Below are 7,180 nucleotides of genomic sequence, written 5' to 3'. Positions count from 1 at the left end.
ACGTGGGATTGTGTGAGGTAGTCATGCACAGTCAGTATGTTACCTGCAGTAAATTTGGATCAGTGCGCTGCCAGTTTAAAGAAGCAGCCCGGCGCAGAGGCCGAGCGTTGTGCTGCCGTGCACGGGGCCAGCAGAAAAAACACGTTTCTTTTGCTGGGCCCGTACACAGCAACACATCGCTCTGCTAGTGTGCTGGTGTTTCCTGCTGCTTCTCCTACCTGGCAGCACGCTGGTCTGAATCTACTGCAGCACTGACTGTGCATGACTACCTCACACAACCCCACGTCAAATAACCCAAACCATCACTTTAAGGTGCGGTTATTAGGGAACTCAAATACTTCCATCGCCCTGACGTCCCCACCTCCACAGCCCGTTGTACTCATAGACTGTATATAAAGATGGACGCGACTTCCATGACATCAGACGACTCTCTGACTCCACCCAACTCCTGGCTAGGCCAAAAATAGGCAAAGAGGTGGGGCGTGTGTGGAGTTAGGGGCGGAGTCAGACACTGCCAAGTTGGCAACGGTGGGGCAGCTCACTCTAGGCTTCAAAACCGCTCTTCAGACACCTCTGGGTGACGTCACAGAGGCTTCATCCATCTTTATTTACAGTCCATGGTTTTCTACTTTTGCCATATCATTCCAATTAAACAAGACGACAGATTTCCAGCAGTCTGCTTCTCAGTTGGAACTGGCTCACTGGGGCATGAGACAGTGCCATGACGTGAATACGTAAAAAGTGTTTCCCTATTAATTTTGCAAAATATTGCTTTGTTCACCTCATGCAGAGCATACTTTTTTTTTTTTTAATTCACGTGTTTCCAGTACTTGTTTTTCAGTTCACAGTTTCAATTTGCGCATTAAGCAGGTTAATGGAAACTCACCTGTTGACATGAGTATTCAGATCCTTTGTATTGCACTTGCAATGTATCTCAGATCCCATTTATATCAGTCATCTTCAAGATGTTTCTACACCTCGACTGGAGGTAAATCCTGTGCGGCAGATTCATCGAACATGAACTCAGGATACTGGGCTGGTTCACTTACCTGACAGAGACATTTGGTACAACGGTGAGTTACAAATGACTTTTCCTCTCGTTAAATACCTGCCAACCTAATGACATTCCCAGCTGTACTTTGTATTTAGTGCTAATGAGAACTGAACTAAGATGATGGTGAACATGGTGAACTACCTGTTTAGCGCTACTTTGTCAGCATTGTTTCCTCCTCTCTTTCATCTCTCCATTCTCGTATATTCTTTCCTTCTTCACCATCTTTCGCTGTCCCTGTTTCCCTTCTTCATATCCCTCTCTTTCCATCTCTTTCTGTTTCACGTCTTTTGTCATCTTCCCATTCTTCCTTTTTTCCAGCTTTCCCTATGTCCCATTTCTTTCCTCTTCATTTGCTCTTCTGCTCTTTTCTCCTTTATTCCCTCCTGTCGTCCCATTATTTTCTCACCTCTTCCTTTACCTTCTTCCTCCTCCTTCCCCCCCTGCCTTTTCCCACTCTTATCTTTTCCAATCTTCTGTCCTCTCTCTTCCACCCTCTCATCTTTCCACCTCCTCTCCCTCTCTCCATCCTCACCCCCGTTTTTTCCCCTTTTCCAATCTTTTCCTCATCTTACAGCACAGCCCCCACCACCCCACCCCACCCCACACACCTTCCCATTCATTCCTATCTCGTTCTCTCCCCCTCCATCTCTCCTCCTCCCCCTCCCTCTGTCTTTTTTTCCCAGCAGTCCCCTGCGGTGTTGCAATCACCTCTGCTGCTGTTGATTAAGCTGAGAGAGATTGGCTGTCCACGACCCAATAACCCCTGAGGGCGCTGGGCTGGGTGAACAACCCCCTCCTCCACCCCCCCACCCCCCACCTACCTTTTCTCCCCCCCTCTTCCTCATCTGAACCAGCTACAATTCCTCTTTCCATTTCAGCTTGTTCTTTTTTCTCTTCACCTTTTCTCCTGTCCTCCCTGACCTCCTTTTCATCTCTTCTTTTTTCCCTTGTCTCTTTGTTTTCTCTAGTTTTCTCTTTTTTCCTGAGATATGTTCTTCATCCACCTCTCCTCTTTTATCTCGTTATCTCCTTGCCTCCTCTTCTCATTTCCTCTCCTCCCTTTTTTTCCTCCCCTCGTGTCCTCTCCTCTTGTATCCTTTTCTCTCTGTCCTTTTTTCCTCACCTCTCTCCTCCTCTTTTTTCTCCTCTCTCAGCTCCTCTTCTCCTTCCATGCCTTACCTCTCACACTCACAGATCAAGTGAATAGCGATTCTCTCCTAATGGTGCATGTCAAGGTCTGGGACATGGAAAGTGACCAGTCAGTTCTGGGAGTCAACGTTTTTGGGTGTGTGAAGACCAGAGCAGCTCTGACACGTTGTTATGGTCAGGCGACTGGGTCGGGGTGCTCCTGGTCAGAGGTGGTGGGTGCTGGCGGGAACCAGCCACAGGGTGTTTGGTTATGTGCTGGAGAAAGTCTGACCTGCTGCTAACGTACCACAGAGCACCTGCAGAAGTCTTGTTGAGTGCATGCTGCTCTGCATCAGAACAGTTTTGGCAGGTGTGGTCATAATGTTTGGGCTCACCAGTGTAAAGTGACTGAGTATTCGGCTCTGAGCCTATGAAGTCACGCACCTGCTAAATATGGACAGACAGAAAGGCCTCTGCTGTTTCTCTCCTCATGTCTCCTTTCTGATCCCGATCTTCCCATCTTACCTCTCCTCTATAACTGACGTGTTTCCTCTCACCTCTTTCTTTCTTTCTTTCTTTCCTCTCTTTTCGGCACCCAAATCGTTTTCCTTTTAATTCTGAAATCTTTTCTTTTTACTCTGTTCTTTTTTTCTGTTGGCCCAGCAGCTCTGGGGGGAAGGGCTGTTCAGGACCAAAGGTGTGTGTGTGTGTGTGTGTGTGTGTGTGTGTGTGTGTGTGTGTGTGTGTTGTGGTGACTGCAGGCTGCTAGTAATTGAAAAGCCGGGACGCAAGCGCCTGCAACCCCCGTGACCTCCTATTTAGAGAACAACCATTGATTTCTACAGAGAGAGAGAGAGAGAGAGAGAGGGAGGGAGAGAGAGAGGAATAAAGTAAGAGAGAAATTTGAAAGAATTTGGGAGAAGAGAGAGGGAGAAGAACGCATTGGAGGAAGAGTAGAGAAACATTTAATGAGGATGAAATGAATGGGTAAATGGGTATTTACCTCACTTTCATCGATACACCAATGTTTCTGTCTCAACCGAACGCATCCATTTTTTGTGATTTTATCATTTTATTTTGAATATGTAACAAAATAATAAGTTTTTCTAAAGTTGCTATGGAGGACCAGGGATGTCACAGGAAAAGTAATGGAACATTTCCTTAATGTCATATTTTAATAGGCATTAAAAATAGGAATTGTAAAAAGGATTTATAAATGAGCTATTAATCCATCAATGAATATTTCAGATTTAAAAATTGATTTACAAAAAACAGCATAAAATACTCAATAAACAATTTGCTTAGTCATTTAACTTCTCCATTTAGCCTTTCCGTGACACTCTGGCCTTTAGTGCTGGTAAAACCCTATGGATATGGTATGACTGGTTATGACTGCTTATTAATCAATTTTTAAATCTCAACTATTTATTGATTCTTAATAGTTAAAATTTGAAATTAAGGAAATGCTTTATTACTTTTCCTGTGACATCACTGGTCCTCCATAAGTTTACATTCAGGTTTTTTCTTTATAATCAAACTGAAAATGCACCTTGTGACTCGTATCCTGTTACGTCTCCAGCGTTTGAGTGCGTATGTGTGGATGAAGCGTAAAAGACTCCAGGATATTTAATATAGCCTAAAGGCAACTGTGACGCAGCCACAACACAACGACCATAGGGTTGAATCAGCTCTTGTCTGATGGTGTCTAAAAAACAAAAAACTCCCACAAAGAGAGGATTTATTGCAGGTCTGCTGCTGGTTTAGGTTGTTTATATCCCCGCAGATTTGATGAGTGAGAATATCTGTTTACCACAGTCACATTTCCCCTGCTGGCTGTTCTGTCACTGCAGGCTTTGTTAACCAAAACCAACATTTTGCCAACATTTAAAATCACTCACTCTTTGGTTTCCCACACGTTGTCCTCCTTATCAGGCATCTGACCCTCAGGTAATAGAAAGACAATGTCACCGGATTAACAGCTACAGAATGGGCCGCTGTTTCCCTGGCAACAGAGAGAGGAAGACGAGCAGGAGGATGGGATGGAGTGATTAAAAGGGGAGGGGAGGAGGAGGGGTAGTTTAAAGGGGGAGAAGTGACGAGGTAGATTGATGAGAGGAGATGGATGCTTGTATGATTACACACAGAGAGAAAAAACAGAGTAGAGAGAGAGGAGTGACACAGAGAAGAAAAGAATGAAGGGACAGGAGACGTAGAAAGAGACAGAGAAGGTGATAGAGTCATTAAAGACAGACAAAGAAACAGGTGGATTGATGGATGGAAGGAGTGGATAAAAAAGATGGGAGAGAAAATGAGCAGGTGACAGGAAAGGTGTGAAACTTAAACATTGCTGTAGGGAAATCAGTTTGCAGCAAGTAAATTGAGGTAAACAAGGAAAAGCCATGAATAAACAGACATGTCGCCCTCTCAAGAAAGAAGTGGTCGGGAGGTGGTAAACAGACACGGCAGCAGCCAATGTAAAAATTGTGGAACAAGAAAGGTTTGAGTGAAAACTCATACAAATCCCCTAAGTTTTGTAAAGAAAAAAAATTCTCTTTGACAACATCAAAGACTGCTGGCTTTGTACAAAAAGTCCTCATACATAAGAAAATAAAATAGGTCACTGTCAGTGGTCCAAAGTTTGTTTCTTTTCATGTTTTTTTACCTTGTATAAATTACAAGCAAAAAAAAAAAAAAGAGAATGATCTAGACCTTAAAGCTGGTGAGCCGTGGTTTACAACTAAATCTTATAATGTTGTTTTATGTGTTTTTGGCTGGAGTGGAACAGTAGGCCGGCCCTATCATCCGGAATGTTGCTGACTGACTGACTCAGTGGAGTGCCTTGTCACTGAGTTCTGAGTTTCTGTCACATAACTATATTTTGGCAACAGACCTCCCCAATAGGTCATTTTATCTGTTGCCAACTCAGCGTAAGACTCGGTATAAACCTGGTTCAGGTCTGGGCTGTGTATGGATGCTGGCTCAGGGCTACACCTCTTGTTACGGGAAGTCAACTGAACTGCTTTGGTTTCCTGGCTCCTTGGGAACTCAGGAAGAGGAGGAGTGCTTCCAATACACTGAGCCTCGACTCCATTACAGCAAACTAAAGGAGGCAGAGGAATAACTACACATAAGACACACAGAGCAGAGAGAGCAGGAGAGAGGGAGGGAGAGAGGGAGGGAGAGAGAGAAGTCATCGGTAACGAGGCTTCGTACTAACGACTTTGACCAACTCTACATATCAAACAGAGGGAGTTCGACATGAAGACCTGCCTCTTATAAAAATCTGTTACGTTCTGGAGTTAAAGTAAATAAAGATTAAACTATTGTGGATCCAGACGGGGGCTGTGCTCTGTGTCAGAGACTAAATAAGAAAGATAGTCTGTCTTTTCTAACTTTCTCTTTGAGTGTTTATAAGTAAATCCAGCTGAAATCACAGCTCAGTCTTTGTCTTTCATTCACGTGTTTGGTGATTTTGTCAGATGACGTCATAGTTATAAAATCAGGATTTGACCATAAGCAGTCCAGATATATTCTAGGTTTAGACCTAGTCTTACAATAAAACTCCATACATGACATAATACTATTTCAGAGGGAATATTCACCATTTACTCTCTAGATTCCATTAAAACCCCATAATAGAAAATGTAAGAGCCTATGAACCTGCAGTTGTTTCCCATCAGAGTATTTTTAGTAAAGAAAACATAAGAGGAGGATCAGCTGTACATGGATAAGACCATTGTGATTTCTTTATTGATTTTTTTTCTTCTTTTATACATAGAGTGGAACAACATTAATTCTCCAAATATCTCCTTCATGTTTGATCATCATTTTATTCCACACCACAAGTTTTCAGTCATTTCTCTTTTTCTGTTCCAACCAAATGTAAAAAATAAAAATGCATAATTTGATTTTTGATTTACTGTATGACAACGATGAAAGAAAATGGTAATAAAAAACCCCAAAAAGACAAACAAACAAACAAAAGACAGTAAACAGAAAGGCGGGAGAGTGTGTGATTTTGATTGGATAATTTGGTTAATCTTTATGTTTTTGGGGACAAAATGCTTTAATTACATTTGACAAGTTTAGCTTGAAGCCTTTAGGTGCCTGCAGTGAAATAAAAAGTGGACTGATTGTGATTTTGTTCAAAAACGGACGTCATGAAGCTATCACTCTGACCCTTGACCTTTGACCCTTCACTTTTGTTGTTGCTTATGTTTCAATCAAAACCATTTTTGGTCTGACTACTAATCAGTCTACATGGAAAGTGCAACTAAATACATATGCTGATTTACAATCCATGAAAGATGATATTGTTTTATGTTGCTATGCAAATGATCTTTTTGTTCAAGTTATTATTGTGTTTGTGCAAGTTATTGTCATATTGTTAAAAAAAATCATCTTATGGGATGTCAGTTGTTGTGTATTTGTGAATATTTATGCATGACTGAGACATTATAGAGATAAGATCTATTCATTTGCAGCTCTGTCGATTATCTGGATTAAATTTAGATTTAAATATATTAGGGCACAATGAGCTTATAACAGGAAGCTCTTTGAAAGAACAATAAAATAACTTTCCTGTTTGTGATTTTAGAAAATGTCAGTTTTAACTTTGATTGGGTCGTCCAAAGCTGCAAACCTTTACACTTTTTCAGCATTTATCGCATTAATGATCAAATACTGTATCTACTGTATAGTGCAGCTGATGGTTGGTGCTCAGAAGCTAATCAGGGATGGAAGACAAGTAGGACTGGAAGTGCTGTGTTTTCCATTAACTAACACTGCATGAACTTCAATACAAAGACAGAAGACTGTGGGATTTCTTTTGGCCTTTGGTCAAACTCGTTGATCTTGAACACTGATGTAACTTTTCTTAGCAGGAGTTCACGCAGTTACTGAGTTACTGAGGGCCATGTGTGATTTTTCACTGTTGATCTTGTCAATAAAATGTTTTGTCTGGATACTGAGGTAACTTCATACCAGACAAGGAAAACA

The sequence above is a fragment of the Seriola dumerili genome, unplaced genomic scaffold (genome assembly GCF_002260705.1).
Source record: "Seriola dumerili isolate Sdu_G_001 unplaced genomic scaffold, Sdu_1.0 BDQW01000081.1, whole genome shotgun sequence".
Classification (NCBI taxonomy): Eukaryota; Metazoa; Chordata; class Actinopteri; order Carangiformes; family Carangidae; genus Seriola; species Seriola dumerili.
The sequence above is the reverse complement of the archived record's forward strand: the minus strand, read 5'-3'. Positions refer to the sequence as shown.